At 41.7% G+C, this 16287-nt stretch overlaps 1 protein-coding gene across 1 annotated transcript in view; it reads right to left on the reverse strand.

The window, feature by feature from the left end:
* Nucleotides 1-16287, reverse strand: part of leprotl1 (leptin receptor overlapping transcript like 1) — a 55054-nt gene that overhangs the window by 2361 nt on the left and 36406 nt on the right. The window lies entirely within an intron of this gene.

A 16287-nucleotide genomic window follows, 5' to 3' on the forward strand; every position in this document is an offset into this window, starting at 1 on the left:
ATTTAAAGAAACAGTCTAGCTGTGTTCCCAACTCCCAAAAAAAAAATTGCTGTTGGTTTAGGGTACGAGGTGCTTGTAATAGGTATACATTTGACAGATGTTGCATTAATGATTGCAATTGGTCCACAGTTGTTATTATGCTTCTTTCTTGAAGCATGACCATCTAAATTACCAAAGCACTGCTGGGTGGTAAGTTTCAAATCCATTAGCAATCTTTAGAAACAAAGATATACTGTGTCTTTCAAGTCAGGATGCTGTGTGACTCAGAACTGGGAGATTCCTACGCATTTGTTGCCTTCATTTTTCTGGCTGGCAGATATTATGGATTTGAGCTGTTGTTGAAAAGCTTTTGGAAAGTTGCAGCATGAGGAATTATGGGAGTGAATGTCTACGTGATGTACAGAATGCCAGTAAAATCAGATATCATTTCTTTTTCATGTGGGGGGGGGGGTGCTCAATGACTTCCATGTTTTTTTCTCTGTATTTTATGGCTATTTGGAAAAGATGAATCTCAGATATATGTGAATTCTGCATACATGCTTTGATAATAAAATGAACCTTTGAGCATTCGTGACTGTTTCTGAAGCTCCACTTATCCAGGGAAGTAAGAATTATTTCAAAAGACTTTATGGAGGTTAAGACAGATCAGGTGATAAGGAGAACAAGTATGACTAGCAAGGCATTTTAAAGAAAAGTCGAGAGAAAGGAATCTAATTATTAAAAAAACAATTGTAGACAAGTGTGTCTGCACTAAATCATTCAGAGTCTTCCCCAGCCAGATGCCTGGATGAAACATGGGATCCACAATCTGCAGATGGGCAGGTCAGCGGCATTCAAATCTGGTGACCAAGAATGTTACAAGAGGTCCAGGTACGATCTCCGGAAAGCCACATCACTGGCAAACTGAAAATTCTTGACTAAACTTGAATCAATAAAGATGTTCTTGTGGCAGGGCTTATTATCACTTCTTATACTGAGAAATCAAGCGAGATAGGGGAGAGCAGGGCTTTGCTTCCAGATGAGCTCAATGCTTACTAAGCTCACATTGACTGTCAAAAAACATGGAGGTACCACCACAAACTCCCATGATCCTATGATTTCAGTCTCTGAGACATACGTACAAGCAGCCTTCAGGAGGGTGAACCCATAAAACACATCCTACCCAGACAGGGTACCTGACTGAGTACTTAAAGACCTGTGCTGATCAACTGGCCGGAGTGTTCACTGAAATCTTTAACCTCTCACTTCAGCAGTTTGAGGTAATCACCTGCTTTAAGTAGACTTCAATTATACCAGTGTCCGAGCAGAATGTAGTAACCTGCCTCAATGACTATCATCCAGTAGCACTTACATCTACAGTGATGAAGTGTTTTGAGAGGTTGGTGATGAAACATATCAACTCCTACCTGAGAAGTGATTTGGATCTGCTCCAATTTGCCTATCGGAGCAACAGGTCCACAGCAGATGTCAGCCACCTCACTGGCTCTTCACCCCCTAAAACTAATCAATAAACTTCAAGGCCTTGATCTCAATAGCTCTTTGTGCAATTGGATCATTTTCAGACCCCAGTCAGTTCAGATTGGCAACATCTCCTGCTCAATCTCCATCAGACCAGATATACCACAAGACTGTGTGCTCCGCTACCTGCTCTACTTACTTTACATTTATGACTATGTGGCTAAGCACAGCTCCAATAGCATATTCAAGTTTGCTCACGACACCATTGTCGTAGGCCGAATCAAAGTTAGTAACAAATCAACGTATAGTAGGAAAATTGAAAATGGGGCTGAATATCAGAGGTGGAGAAGGTCAACAACTTTAAATTCCTCAGCTATACTATTTCAGAGGACCTGTCAAGGATGCTGCAAATTACGAAGAGAGCATGGCAGCGGCTCTACTTCCTTAGGAGTTAGCAAACATTCAGTATGTAATCTTTGACAAACTTCTATAGAGGAGTGGTGGAGAGTATATTAACTGGCTGCATCCTAGTCTAGTATGGAAGCACCAATGCCCTTGACTGGAAAATCCAACAAAAAGTAGTGAATACAGGCACTCCTCATTTTTGAGCATTTCAACACAAAGCGATGTCACAGGAAAGCAGCATCCATCATCAGGGATCCCCACTGTCGTGGACATGCTCTTTTCTTGCTGCCACCATCAGGAAGAAGGTACAGGGACCTCAGGACTCACAGCATCAGTTACTACCCCTCAACCATCAGGCTCTTGAACCAAAGGGTTCACTCAACTTCACTTGCCCCGTCATTGAAATGTTCCCACAATCTATGGACTCACTTTCAAGGACTCTTCATCTCATTTTCTCAATATTTATTGCTTAGAATTGCTAGAATACAAACTCAGTATCCCAATGTTTTTGTGGCTGTTACTGGAGACTTTAATCATGTTTCTCTCAAAGCAACAATACCAACTTTTTATCAATATGTCAGCTGTCCTACATGGGACAATAGAACACTGGACCTTCTGTACGTGAATGTAAAGGACACATACAGTGCCGTTGCCCTTCCCCTACTTGGCAGATCTGATCACAATCTGATCTTGCTAACACCCAGGTACGTGCCTCTTGTCCAGGGGCAGCCTGTGTCAACAAGGATTGTAAAGAGGTGGACACAGGATGTTAATGAGACACTGCAGGAATGCTTTGAGAGGACGGACTGGGATGAGTTATGTGAACCACACAGGGAGGACATTAAGAAAATGACTTGTTGTATCACAGACTGTATCAAATTCTGTGAGAACACCAACTTGCCAGCCGGGACTCTATGCTGCTTCCCCAACAACAAGCCCTGTATCACTAGTGCCCTGAAAGAACTTTTGAACATTAAGAAGAAAGCCTTCAGGTCTGGAGGTAGATGAGCACTGAGGTGAGTACAGAGTGAACTGAAGTAAAGCTGAGGGAGTGCAAAGAGGAAGCTGGAGTACAAACTCCAGCAGAATAGCATAAGGGACGTGTGTTCGGGCATGAAGCAGATCACTGGCTTCAAGGTTAAGGAAAGGAAGATCAAGGGTTGCCTGAATAGGGCCAACAAATTGACCTCCTATTGTCCGCTCCCATACTTAACCAGACCACATACCCTTTCTGCCCCCAAACCTTCTCCTTCCACCCCTCCCTCCCCGGTGAGTGCTTGTGTTCCAAACGCCCGAACCTTGGAGTATCCTGCCTCCATGGAGATGACAACCCTCCCCCACATGACTGTGACTGCAGTTCGGGTTGAGAGACAGCATAAAGGCCTTCAATACAATCCAGCTACTTCTTCTGAGCGAGAAGCTGCAAAGGGTGGGCATAGACAAATCCACTATCTCCTGGATTACTGACTACCTGACAGATAGACCCCAGGTTGTACAGCTGGGTAGTTCTCTGTCTGAGATGGTGGTGAGGGGCACTTGAGTGTCACAAGGGACTGTCCTGTCTCCATTTCTGTTCACACTGTACACCTCAGACTGTCAGTACAAATCTGAGTCTTGTCACTTGTAGAAGTTCTCTGATGGGTCTGTGGTGGTTGGGTCTATCAGAGATGGGCAGGAGTCGGACTTCTGGTGAGGCACGAGGCAAGATGGCAGCATGGCACTGAGCGCCAACATATAACCCTCCCTTTTCAAGTTCTTTAGGGCTCATAGACGGTCTTAATACAAATGTAATTAGCACATACAACAGTTTATCTCTGTGCAACAGGAGAACACCCATCATAGTCCAATAATCTTTCTTTTATTATATTGTACATTATTATACTTTCAAATCCCTTAATATCTTTCCTCTCAGTTAGTCCTGATGAAGGGTCTCAGCCCGAAATGTCAACAGTGCTTCTGGAAAGGTGATTGGCAAAAGTGATATCGAGCTGGAGAAGGGACAGGATCTATTCATGTCTATCCATGGCCTCCTTCCCTTCTTACCCCATCCCTGACATATTTAGTTGTTTGCCTGTTCTCCATCTCCCTCTGGTGCTACCCCCCCCTTTCTTTCTCCCGACGCCTCTGGTCCCATGATCCTTTCCCTTCTCTTACTATCTTTCCTTTCAGTTAGTCCTGAAGAAGGGTCTCGGCCCGAAACGTCGACAGTTCTTCTCCTTATAGATGCTGCCTGGCCTGCTGTGTTGCACAAGCATTTTGTGTGTGTTGTCTAAAATATGCATGTTGCATCTTAGTGCATCTCCATCCTGTCCAAAGCAAGTGATGTAAGTTCAATTTAATTTTAGTTATTTCAGGGATCCTTTTGGATTTAGTTGTCTTATTCCCCCTTGTTCAATCTCTTCCCAGCTTTGAATTTTTTCAATGATTTTAAGTTCCCTGGCCCCCATTGCCTTATTTTCACCATGGGCGTACAGTCCCTATATGCCTCCATCCCCCACCCAGATGGTCTCAAAGCTCTTTGCTTCTTTTTGGATTCCAGACCTAACCAATTCCCCTCTACCACCACTCTCCTCCGTCTAGCAGAATTAGTTCTTACTCTCAATAATTTCTCCTTTGGCTCCTCCCACTTCCTCCAAACCAAGGGTGTAGCCATGGGCACCCGTATGGGTCCCAGTTATGCCTGCCTTTTTGTTGGCTTTGTGGAACAGGCCATGTTCCAAGGCTATACGGGTATCCATCCCCCTCTTTTCCTTCGCTACATTGACGACTGCATTGGTGCTGCCTCTTGCACACATGCTGAGCTCGTCGACTTCATTAACATTGCCTCCAACTTTCACCCTGCCCTCAAATTTACCTGGTCCATTTCCAACACCTCCCTCCCCTTTCTTGATCTTTCTGTCTCCATCTCTGGAGACGGCCTATCTACTGATATCTACTATAAGCCTACAGACTCTCACAGCTACCTGGACTATTCCTCTTCCCACCCTGTCTCTTGCAAAAAGGCTATCCCCTTCTCACAATTCCTCTGTCTCCGCTGCATCTGCTCTCAGGATGAGGCTTTTCATTCCAGGACGAAGGAGATGTCTTCCTTTTTTAAACAAAGGGGCTTCCCTTCGTCCACCATCAACTCTGCTCTCAAACGCATCGATCCCATTTCCCGCACATCTGCCCTCACCCCATCCACCCACCACCCCACTCGGGATAGGGTTCCCCTTGTCCTTACCTACCACCCCACCAGCCTCCAGGTCTAACGTATAATTCTCCGTAACTTCCGCCACCTCCAACGGGATCCCACTACCAAGCACATCTTTCCCTCCCCCTCCCCCATTTTCCACAGGGGTCGCTCCCTACGCGACTCCCTTGTCCACTCGTCCCCCCCATCCCTTCCCACCGATCTCCCTCCTGGCACTTATCCTTGTAAACGGAACAAGTGCTACACCTGCCCTTACACTTCCTCCCTCACCACCATTCAGGGCCCCAGACAGTCCTTCCAGGTGAGGCGACACTTCACCTGTGAGTCGGCTGGTGTAGTATACTGCGTCCGGTGCTCCCGGTGTGGCCTTTTATATATTGGTGAGACACGACGCAGACTGGGAGACCGTTTCGCTGAACACCTACGCTTGGTCCGCCAGAGAAAGCAGGATCTCCCAGTGGCCACACATTTTAATTCCACGTCCGATTCCCATTCTGATATGTCTATCCATGGCCTCCTCTATTGTCAAAATGAATCCAAACACAGGTTGGAGGAACAACACCTTATATACCGGCTGGGGAGCCTCCAACCTGATGGCATGAACATTGACTTCTCTAACTTCCGTTAATGCCCCTTCTCCCCTTCTTACCCCATCCCTGACATATTTAGTTGTTTGCCTGTTCTTCATCTCCCTCTGGTGCTTCCCCCCCCCCCCCCCTTTCTTTCTCCTGAGGCCTCCCGTCCCATGATCCTTTCCCTTCTCCAGCTCTGTATCACTTTCACCAATCACCTTTCCAGCTCTTAGCTTCATCCCATCCGTTCCGGTCTTCTCCTATCATTTCGCAGTTCCCCCTCCCCCCACTACTTTCAAAGCTCTTACTATCTTTCCTTTCGGTTAGACCTGACGAAGGGTCTTGGCCCAAAACGTCAACAGCGCTTCTCCCTATAGATGCTGCCTGGCCTACTGTGTTCCACCAGCATTTTGTGTATTAACTATACCTTCTTCTCCACAAGACATAAAACTTTCTCTCGGATAGATTACATTCTTGTATCCTCCGGTCTGCTGCCTTTAGTACACTCAATAGAATTTTTGCCCAGACATTTATCTGATCACAACCCAGTCATTTCTACTTTTAATTATGGCAAAATTAAAAATAAGGCTACTAGGTGGAGGTTTAACTCCACTCTTCTAAAAAACGACAAATTTCTATCACAACTGAGAACAAAACTGACATAATTTATATATTTAAATAAAAAAGTGTCTCGGATGTGACAGTGATTTGGGCCTCCATCAAGGATTTCTTACGAAATAACGCCATATGGTTCAGTGCCCATCTACATAAAAGCCGGCTTCAAAAGATTTCCACCCTAGAAGAACAATGTAAGGTTTTGGAGAATGATATCAAAAGGAGATACACCATAACAAAAGAAAACGAGCTCAAAACAAAACAAGCAGAATTAAATGACTTATTAAGAAGCAGGGCAGAGTATATGATCCATTTAACCAAACGTAAGTATTATGCAGAATGCAGCAGACCTAGCCATCTTTTGACACTAACATTCAAACAACAGGAAGCTAAAAGGTCTATACCAGCGATTTGATGCGCTAAATGTGGGGTAGTATCTTCAACAGAGGAAATAAATGAGACATTCAAGAATTACTTTAAAGAATTGTATACAAGTGGCTCAGGTCCTTCAGAGAATGACTTCACTGATTTTTTTAGTGGATTAGACCTCCCTATGTTGTCATTAGAGGACACCAAAACTCTAGACTCTCCTATTACACTGGATGAGCTACTTAAAGCAGTCAAAGCTACAAATAAGGGCCGTACGCTAGGTATAGACGGCATACCTGTGGAACTTTACCTAGCACTTTGGGATATTCTTGGACCAGTATGGTTAGAAACATTAAATTATGATTTTGGAAATGGCACTTTCCATAGAGATCTAAACACAGCCCTGATCACAATTATACCTAAGCCCGGTAAGGACCCCTTGGAGTGTGCCAATTACTGTCCAATCTCCTTGATAAATGCCAACCTGAAGATATTTTCCAAAGTCTTAGCCAGTAGACTTGAGACAGTAGTTGGGAAAATAATTAACCCAGATCAAATGGGCATTATCAAGGGGCGTCTCGCATCTGATAATATTCGCCGGCTCTTACACATACTGAGTGCAACACATAAAATCCCACCTGCCTGTGGCTTGCTGTTTCTTGATGCAGAAAAAGCGTTCAATCATCTTGAATGGCCATATCTTTGGAGAGTTCTTAAAGAATTTAAGTTTGGCGATAAATTTATCAATATGATTCAAACATTGTTTCCTAATCCTTCAGCCCGGGTATATGTGGGAGGAGGTTTCTCAGAGTTATTTGACATAGTCCGGGGCACATGACAAGGGGACCCTTTGTCCCCTTTAATTTTTACTATATCTATTGAACTGCTTGCACAGTTAATTAGAAACTGTCCTCAGATCTCCCCTATTACAATAGGTACAACTTCACATTCGATATCACTTTACGCGGACGACACGCTAGTTTATATGGCAAATGTTCAACAAACTCTCCCCTATGTTTTAAAAACACTGGAGCAATTTGGATTTCTTTCAGGATACAAAGTTAATTTGTTAAAATCAGCACTGATGCTGATTAATACAGATAAAAGTAAGGTGTCTCTCCCTCCCCAAATTACGATTACAAATGAAGTCCGCTACTTGGGTATTAAAGTTAATACTTCCCTATCATCTGTAGCTAAAACAAATTACTCTTTAATTTTGAAAAAAATAGAAGATATTAATAGATGGAGACACCTGCTAGCATCAGTCCCAGCCCGTATATCAGTCATTAAAATGAACATCTTACCCCGCATTAATTTTATCAGCTCAATGATCCCACTTGCACCTCCAGCAGGATATTGGCAAAAACTGGACTCCTTACTACGATGCTATGTTTGGAACGGTAAACGACCCAATATAAAGTGGTCAACTCTATAATTCAAAGAGTCGAATGGGGGATTGGCATGTCCACATTTTAAATTGTATCACTGGGCATTTGTATTAAAAAATCTTAGCTATTGGATGGAGGCGGATAAAGTTTCATTATGGAAAAATATAGAACAAGAGCTAATAGCACCAATAAGGTTGAAGGGCTTTCTCCTTATAGGTTTGTCTACCAAAAAATGTGACTTGTATTATGGTCCAGTTTTAACTCATATGCTACAAATGTTTAGAGCAGCAGAAAAATTCCTAAAATTTAAAAGCATATGGTGCAAATCATCTCCATTATGGAACAATAATCATTTTCTATCTGGGGGGGAACCATTCACTAATAGAACTTGGGAGGATAAAGGTATTGCTACTCTTCAAGATATTAGTGGGGCAAGTACTATCCTTAGCTTTCAAGAACTGATATCCCAATATAATATTGATAAATACTCTCTTTTCTTCTACTTTAGAGTAAGATCAGCTTGTAAAGCCTATGGCGTTCCCTGGGGGTCAGATTTAAGGGACCATCCCATTTTAAGTTGGATACAGGGTGCTCCAGGGCAGATAGTGTCATATATCTATGATAAATTAAACTTCCAGAATTATATGCCCATATCAGGAATGAAAGCCTGGGATAGGGACATATCTGATTTGGGACAAGACTTAGACTGGGATGCGATTTGGGATAATGCTGCCGGTGCTTCGAAAAACCCAAATCATCGGTATATACACTTGAAATTTTGTCATACAGCATATTTAACACCAAGAATTAGACATCAAATGGGATTGGTTTCTGACCCATATTGCTCATTTTGCCCCCACGGAACCGTGGGTCTTTTATACATGTTGTATGGGAATGTTCAGGGGTTTTTGGTTTGTGGGGGAAGGTTGTCAGTACTCTTACAGAACTAACGGGGGTACAATTACCAATGGACCTGCTGTACATCTTCGAAATGATGACTCCCACCTTTCCTTTACGGAAAAAACACACAAACTCTGGCTGGCAGGCCTGACTGCAGCTAAGAAGATTGTAGTCCAGCGTTGGAAACCTCCCCATGATATTCCATATACTCACTGGCTTCGGAGCTTTTTGGACATTTCTTACCTGGAATTATCATCAGCAAGAGTAAATGATGTATGACCACACACAATCTTAATGTGGACAAATTTGATATCTAACTGAAAAGATCTTTTGTTAAAATAGGAATGCTTTGTCTGTGTATGCACTACTAGTCAGTTGGTGGGTGGAGGGGAGAGGGGTAGAGGGGCGATGGTGAAGAAGGTTGGGGGGTGGCTGGGTTGAACAGTCAAAATGTAATTGGCAATTGGTTGTATTGAATGTAATTTGTTGATGTTTCAATAAAAAATTAGTTTAAAAAAAGATGGGCAAGAGTCAGAAAACAGAGCACTGGTGGACAAGTTTGGTGTGGGAGAAATCACCTGCTTCTGAATGCAGCCAAAACCAGGGAGATGGTGATTGATTTAGGAGGAAGAAGACTGTGACGAGCCCTGTACACATTCTGGGAGAAGTTGTTGCAGTGGTGAAGTACTTGGGTGTTCACCTTGACACTGGACTTGACTGGAAAACCAACACCAAGCCTGTTTACAAAAAGGGGATGAGCAGACTCTATTTTCTAAGGCAGATGAGATCCTTCAATGTGTGTAGCAGGATATTGGAGATCTTTTACCAGTTTCTTTGTGGCTTTATGTTAGAAGAGCAGCATCAGTGCTGGTGATGCAAAAAGACTAAATAAACTCATCAGAAAGACTGGATCCATCCTTGGCTACAACCCGGACTCTTTTGAGTTGGTGGAGGAGAAGAGGTCACTAAACAATATGCTATCCGTTATGGACAATCTGGCAAATCCTCTCCATGACCTACTGAATAAGCAGTGGATCACCCTTTCGAACAGACTCAATCAGCTGCACTGTCACACGGATCGTTACAGAAAATCTTTCCTACCAAATGTAATTAGCACATACAACAGTTCATCTCTGTGCAACAGGAGAACACCCATCATAGTCCAATAATCTTTTTTTTATTATATTGTACATTATTATTCTGTCCTATAGTATTAGTTAAGTCTGTACACTGCGAAGTGTGTTTTTAAATGTTGCTGCTGTAACAAAAGAATTTCCCACTCAGGATCAATAAAGTACTTATATTGTTATTCTTATTCTTTTTGTATTTGCACAGTTTGTGGTCTTTTATTCACTGGTTGAACACATAAGTAGGTGCAGTCTTTCGTTGATTCTATTATGGTTATTATTCTATTAATAGAGTTATCGAGTAGACCCTCAAGAAAATTAATCTCAGGGTTGTAGATGATGACATATATGTACTTTGGTAATAAATTTACTTTGAACATAAGCAAGATAATGGGAACTGATGAGAACATGTCCCCTGAAGTTGCAAAATTCAATAATCATTCCAGGAAGTTCCAAGCGGGAAAATAGGATGTTGTTCTTGTAGTTTATGTTGTGTTTCACTATGGAATGAGGAAGCCACAGAGAGATTGAATTAATTAAAGTGACGTGCATCAGGAAGCTCAGGTTAAACCTGCAGACTGGGTGCAGGTGCTTCACCACCTGGTCACCCAAATCTGCATTTGGCTTCTCCATGGACAGGAGGATGCACTGTGAACACTGAATTCAGTGCTACTGAAGTACAGTGATTACATCTGTGTGTAAAATGGCAAAGTAGAAGCAAGCTAGAGTTCAGACAGTGAACATACTGCATATAGCCCCAGCTTTGTATTTGGGATAGCTGATCACTTCAGTGAAGTTATTAACCCTGAGTAAAAAGATAAATGCAAGTAATTTGTACACTTACTACTAACTTCATCTTCGAACACCAGGAAATCTGCACATGCTGGAAATTCAACCAACACAAACAAAATGCTGGTGGAACGCAGTAGGCCAGGCAGCATCTATAGGGAGAAGCACTGTCGACGTTTTGGGCTGAGACCCTTCGTCAGGACTAACCGAAAGGAAAGATAGTTCCAAGATGCTGCCTTGCCTGCTGCATTCCACCAGCATTTTGTGTATGTTACTAACTTCATCTTGTTTGAATTAATGTTTAGTCATTTAAAGTATTATTTTAGAATTATTTATTATCTGAGCAGTTTGTAAAATGTGCTCGTCACCATTTAGTTCCAGTCCAGAGAATGACTGACAGGTAGGAGTGTCAGCTTGGCTAACCTCCTGTATTTATAATACATTAGAGCTATCAAGAGGGCACTAAAGGTAGTGTGGCAAGGCAACAAGCTGCATCTAGGATGGTCCAGTCCTGTATTATGAAATTTTAGCAGTAACATACATTAATATAGCTGGAACTTAACCTCCCTTTTTGGTCATTATTCATCAGGATACGTTTTCAATCCTAATAAAAAAATGTTGGTATCCATGCTCCAAACCCGGCATGGGGAGTAGGGAGTATAACCTCATGTGTCTTGCTGGTCATTCCCAGTATTACCTTGGGCTTACCATTCCTCACCTTCAGAAAAGTCCACAAAGGACCACGGCTTCAGTAATGACAATACTTAATTGGCAAAATAGGAAGCTCATTCAAAAATGGACAAGTAAACAGCTTAACGCAACAGAAGGTTGAAAAAGTTGGAGGTGGTTAATCTGACTGTCATCTGTGTACACATGGAATTCAATGAGGTTAGGTTCAGGACTAACATGCAGATGAGAAATGGAACCACATCAATAAAGAGATGCTGGTGCTTTTATCCTTCTAATTTTTATTTTTTTTCTACTCAGTCATTTTTGTTATTGGAGGTGAGGGAAACCTAACTTTAAATAAAGCTAACTTGAAGAAGACCATATAAGCAGTGTGAAGATTTAAGAACATTCTAAAAGTACCAGGTACGAGAATACTTGCCTAGAAATTGTTAGAGAAATGCACAATGAGAACTCTAAAGTAGGACCTCAAGCTCCACTCATTCCAGTCAGGATCTAGAAAGTGGCAAAGGTACTGCTCTGTTTAGAAGTAGACAATATTTTCCTACTGCAGAATTTTAAAAGAAGCTTTTGAAGAAGTCACTGCAAGATCACTGAAGTCAAAAACCTCAAACAAAATATTATCCTCACTACTAGAAATAAAAAAGCATGAAATATATATATATCAATATATTTCAAAAGTTACAAAATTGCACCACTAGCTGCTTAAATGTCCGTTCCTTCAAAAAACCAATCAATGCATTCATGCATTGCCCATAAGTTAGCAACACTTCATAGAAGCACTATCCAATCAAAGTCACCTGGTAGTCGAGGACAAAAATGTCAATGGTGAAGCAATTTTATCAAGATGCCAGAAATGGAGACAAGTATTTTTCTCAGTGCGATGAGTATAAAGAAGATTGGAGAGAACAGGAAGAGTGAAGATATGGTGGAATTTGAATGCAATTATGTTTTGAATTGTGGAATAGCCCCAAGAGTCTGGGTGGTCTACTCCCAATCCTAATTTATATCTTCATATCACTTTCTGACCATATCCATTTGCATCTTCCTATCTTTGTTTTTCCCTCTGATACTTTAATGAATTAAACAAAATACTGAAACTTTTTACCTTCTGGTTTGCTATAATAGAATCTTTCAAATTGACTATTTGGTGACATCACTGTTCTGGAGGAATAATATTTGGATCAAAACTGACGACTGGACTAGGGAACACCATGCCCCAGAACTTCTGAATTCAATTTGTTTGTACTGTACTTGTGACAGCCAACTGGAAACTCTAGAGTCATACCCACATCCAACAAGGAGGTTTCTCAGGACTATGAATGGCAGTTCTGTTGTCATCGCTATGAAGCACAGGACAGGACAAAGGGAAATCAAACAGCATTAAAAACATCACACGCAAAATGGTGGAGGAACTCAGCAGGCCAGGCAGCATCTATTGAAAAGAGTAAATAATCGATGTTTTGGGCTGAGACCCTTCATCAGGACTGGAATAGAAGAGGAGAAATCAGAGTAAAAAAAAGTGGGGGGAGGGCAGGAAGAAGAACAAGGTGGTAGGTGATAGGTGAAACCAGGAAAGGGGAAAAGGGGTGAAGAAAAGAGCTGGGGAGTTGATTGGTGAAAGAGATAAAAGGCTGGAGAAGGGGGAATCTGAAGGGAGAGGACAGAAGACAATGGAAGAAAGGGAAGGTGGAAGAGCACCAGAGGGAGGTGATGAGCAGGTAAGGAGATAAGGTGAGAGAGGGAAACAGGAATGAGGAAATGGTGAAGCGAGGAGGGTGGGGGCAATGACCAGAGTTCGAGAAATTGATGTTCATGCCGTCAGGTTGGAGACTACCCAGACAGAATATAAAGAGTTGCTCCTCCAACCTGAGTGTGGCCTCGAGTGTGGCCATGGACTAACATATCAGAATGGAAATGGGAAGTAGAATTGAAATGGGTGGCTACCGGGATCCTGCTTTATCTCACAGTTGGAGTGTAGGTACTCGGCAAAGTGGTCTCCCAATCTCTGTTGGGTTTCACCGATATACAGGAGGTCATATCAGGTGCACCAAACACAGTAAATGATCCCAACAGACTCATAGATAAAGAGTTGCCTCACTTGGAAAGACATTTTGGGGCCCTGAATGGTAATGAGGCAAGAGGTGTAGCACTTGATCCACTTGCAAGGATAAGTATCCAGAGGGAGATCAGTGGGGAAGGACGAGTGGAAAAGGGAATCTCAGAGAGAGCAATCCCTGAGGAAAGATGTGCTTGGTGGTGGGACCCCACTGGAGATGGCAGAAGTTACGGAGAATTATGTGCTGCATGCAGAGGCAAATAGGGTAGTAGGTGATAGGGAGGGTGAGAAAGCTGGTGCTCAGTGCCATTTCATCTCTCTAGATGTCAACTGTGATGTTCCTGACAGTTGTTGACATCAATAAGCAGGAGATGTTGCAAAGTGCAGTGCTTACAGGAAGTTAATCTTCCATTTCTGGCATCCAGTCATTGCATCGTTTGTATTTTCTTTGGCACAAAGGTTCCTACTATGGAAGTTCTTAACATTATATGAACAGATTGATAAACAAGCACACAATGGTGACAGTTCAGCAAGTAACCAAATTATTGCATCTCATCATTGACATTGGTGTTGCTGAATTATGTAATTTAAACGTTCCTCTCTGATTTTTATGCATTTCAGAAAATGTGTGATTTTGCTATTCATATCTGAATGAACATTGAAATAAGCAAAATCAAAAAAACCCTGAAATAAGTTCTCCTCCTGGATATCAATGGATGGAATTATTTTAAAACAGTAATTTAAAAATAACTTCATAGTATGTTATTTCATGTCATCTCACTTTGATCAGCAGGCATATAGAACATAGAACATATGTTGTCAAACCCTGCCTCCCATATAACCCCCCACCTTATATTCCTCCATATACCTGTCTAGTAGTCTCTTAAACTTCACTAGTGTACCTGCCTCCACCACTGACTCGGGCACTGCATTCCATGCACCAACCACTCTCTGAGTGAAAAACCTTCCTCTAATATCCCCCTTGAACTTCCCTCCCTTTACCTTAAAGCCATGTCCTCTTGTACTGAGCAGTGGTGCCTTGGGGAAGAGGTGCTGGCTGTTCACTCTGTCTATTCCTTTTAATTTTCTAATTAAAATTTCCTAATAATTTTTTTAATTTTAATATATTTGTCTTTATCCACAAGCCCTTGAATTAGCTACTTGATTCTAATCTCCATTTCCTTTTTGCAATATTTAAAAAGGGAAAGTTTACAAACTCAATTTGAAAACTTTGCAGTTTCTTATCTGTGTAAGATTACTTATCGATACTTTGTCTACAATGTTTCATAATTTATTGGAGTAAGTCCAAAGATTTAGGGTCAATATGCACATTCCACAAACTGCACTGATAAATGGCCTGAAGATCTGTATTTACTGGTATTGATTTAAAGATGAATTAAGCATAATCTTCAGAAAATTAGTTCCATTCAACCCATTGCTGCCTAACGTGCTAGCTCAAATATTTTTGAGGACCTTCAATGCGGTAATTTTCTTTTGTGCTAAATATTAAAAACATGGACCACATACCAAGTTATTTTCCAACAACACAATTTCAGATGATTTGGTTGAAAATAGTACAGTATACTGTACTCAGAATTTCTCCACTGCTCTGGATACACCTCTTCTTCTGACCTCAGTCCAATGAATGCATCTTACTTCTACTCTTCAGACTGTAAGAAACACTCGAGATCGGGGGTTCCCAACCTGGGGTTCGCTGACGCCTTGCTTAGTGATATTGGTCCACGGCATAAAAAAAGATTGGGAGGCCCTAACGTATATCATATTCTACAACACCAATATTAGGCTCATCATCATCAGGTGCCATGCCCAATTTGAGCTTTGACTGCCACAGCCCACATACTCCTGGTTCGGGTCAAGTGGATCAATTCATTGGTATTCATTTCCAGTTCTCTGGCTGCTGTCTCCATCATCATTTGTCTTTGCCTTCCTCTTGCTTTCTTCCCTTCAATCTTTCCCATAATTACCGTGCATTCTAACTCCTCTTTCCTAATCACATGTCCAATGAAGTTACGTTGCCTTTACATGATCTCATACATTATTTCTATTTTTGTGCTTGCTGTGTTCATGACATCCGCGTTAGATATTCGTTTCATCCATTATATTCTTTGCATCCTCCTCAAAAACCACATCTCTGCTGCTTCAATTTGTTTCCTCATATTACTAGATATTGTCCAACATTCTGAACCATATAACATAACTGGACAAACCCACATTTCAGTACTCTGTGTTGTCATGCCTAGTTTAGTGTTGGTCAGTATATTCTTCATTCTCGTAAAGGTGTCTTTTGCCATCCCTATTCTTCTTTTGATGTCTATGTTGCACCTGCCATCTGATGTCACCCAGCTTCCTAAGTAGCAAAAGTTCTGTACTTGTTTTATGTCTTCCCCATTTATTCTCAGCCTGCAGAAAGGATTCTCCTTCTTTTTGGATGTCATCATACATTCTGTCTTTTTGCAATTGATAGATAGACCTATTTTTGCACTTTCTTCAACAACTATATCAACTAAGTTTTGTAGTTCTTCCTCCGTACTTACAATTAACACAGTGTCATCCACATATCTGAAATTATTGATGTTTTCACCGCCAACTTTAATTTCCAAGATGTCACTTATTTTTTGTAATATTGTTTCACTATAAACATTAAACAAATCAGGGGAGAAAACGCACCCTTGTCTAACGGCTCTCTTGATTTTCGTAAACTGAC

The sequence above is a fragment of the Hemitrygon akajei genome, chromosome 2 (assembly GCF_048418815.1).
Source record: "Hemitrygon akajei chromosome 2, sHemAka1.3, whole genome shotgun sequence".
Lineage (NCBI taxonomy): Eukaryota > Metazoa > Chordata > Chondrichthyes > Myliobatiformes > Dasyatidae > Hemitrygon > Hemitrygon akajei.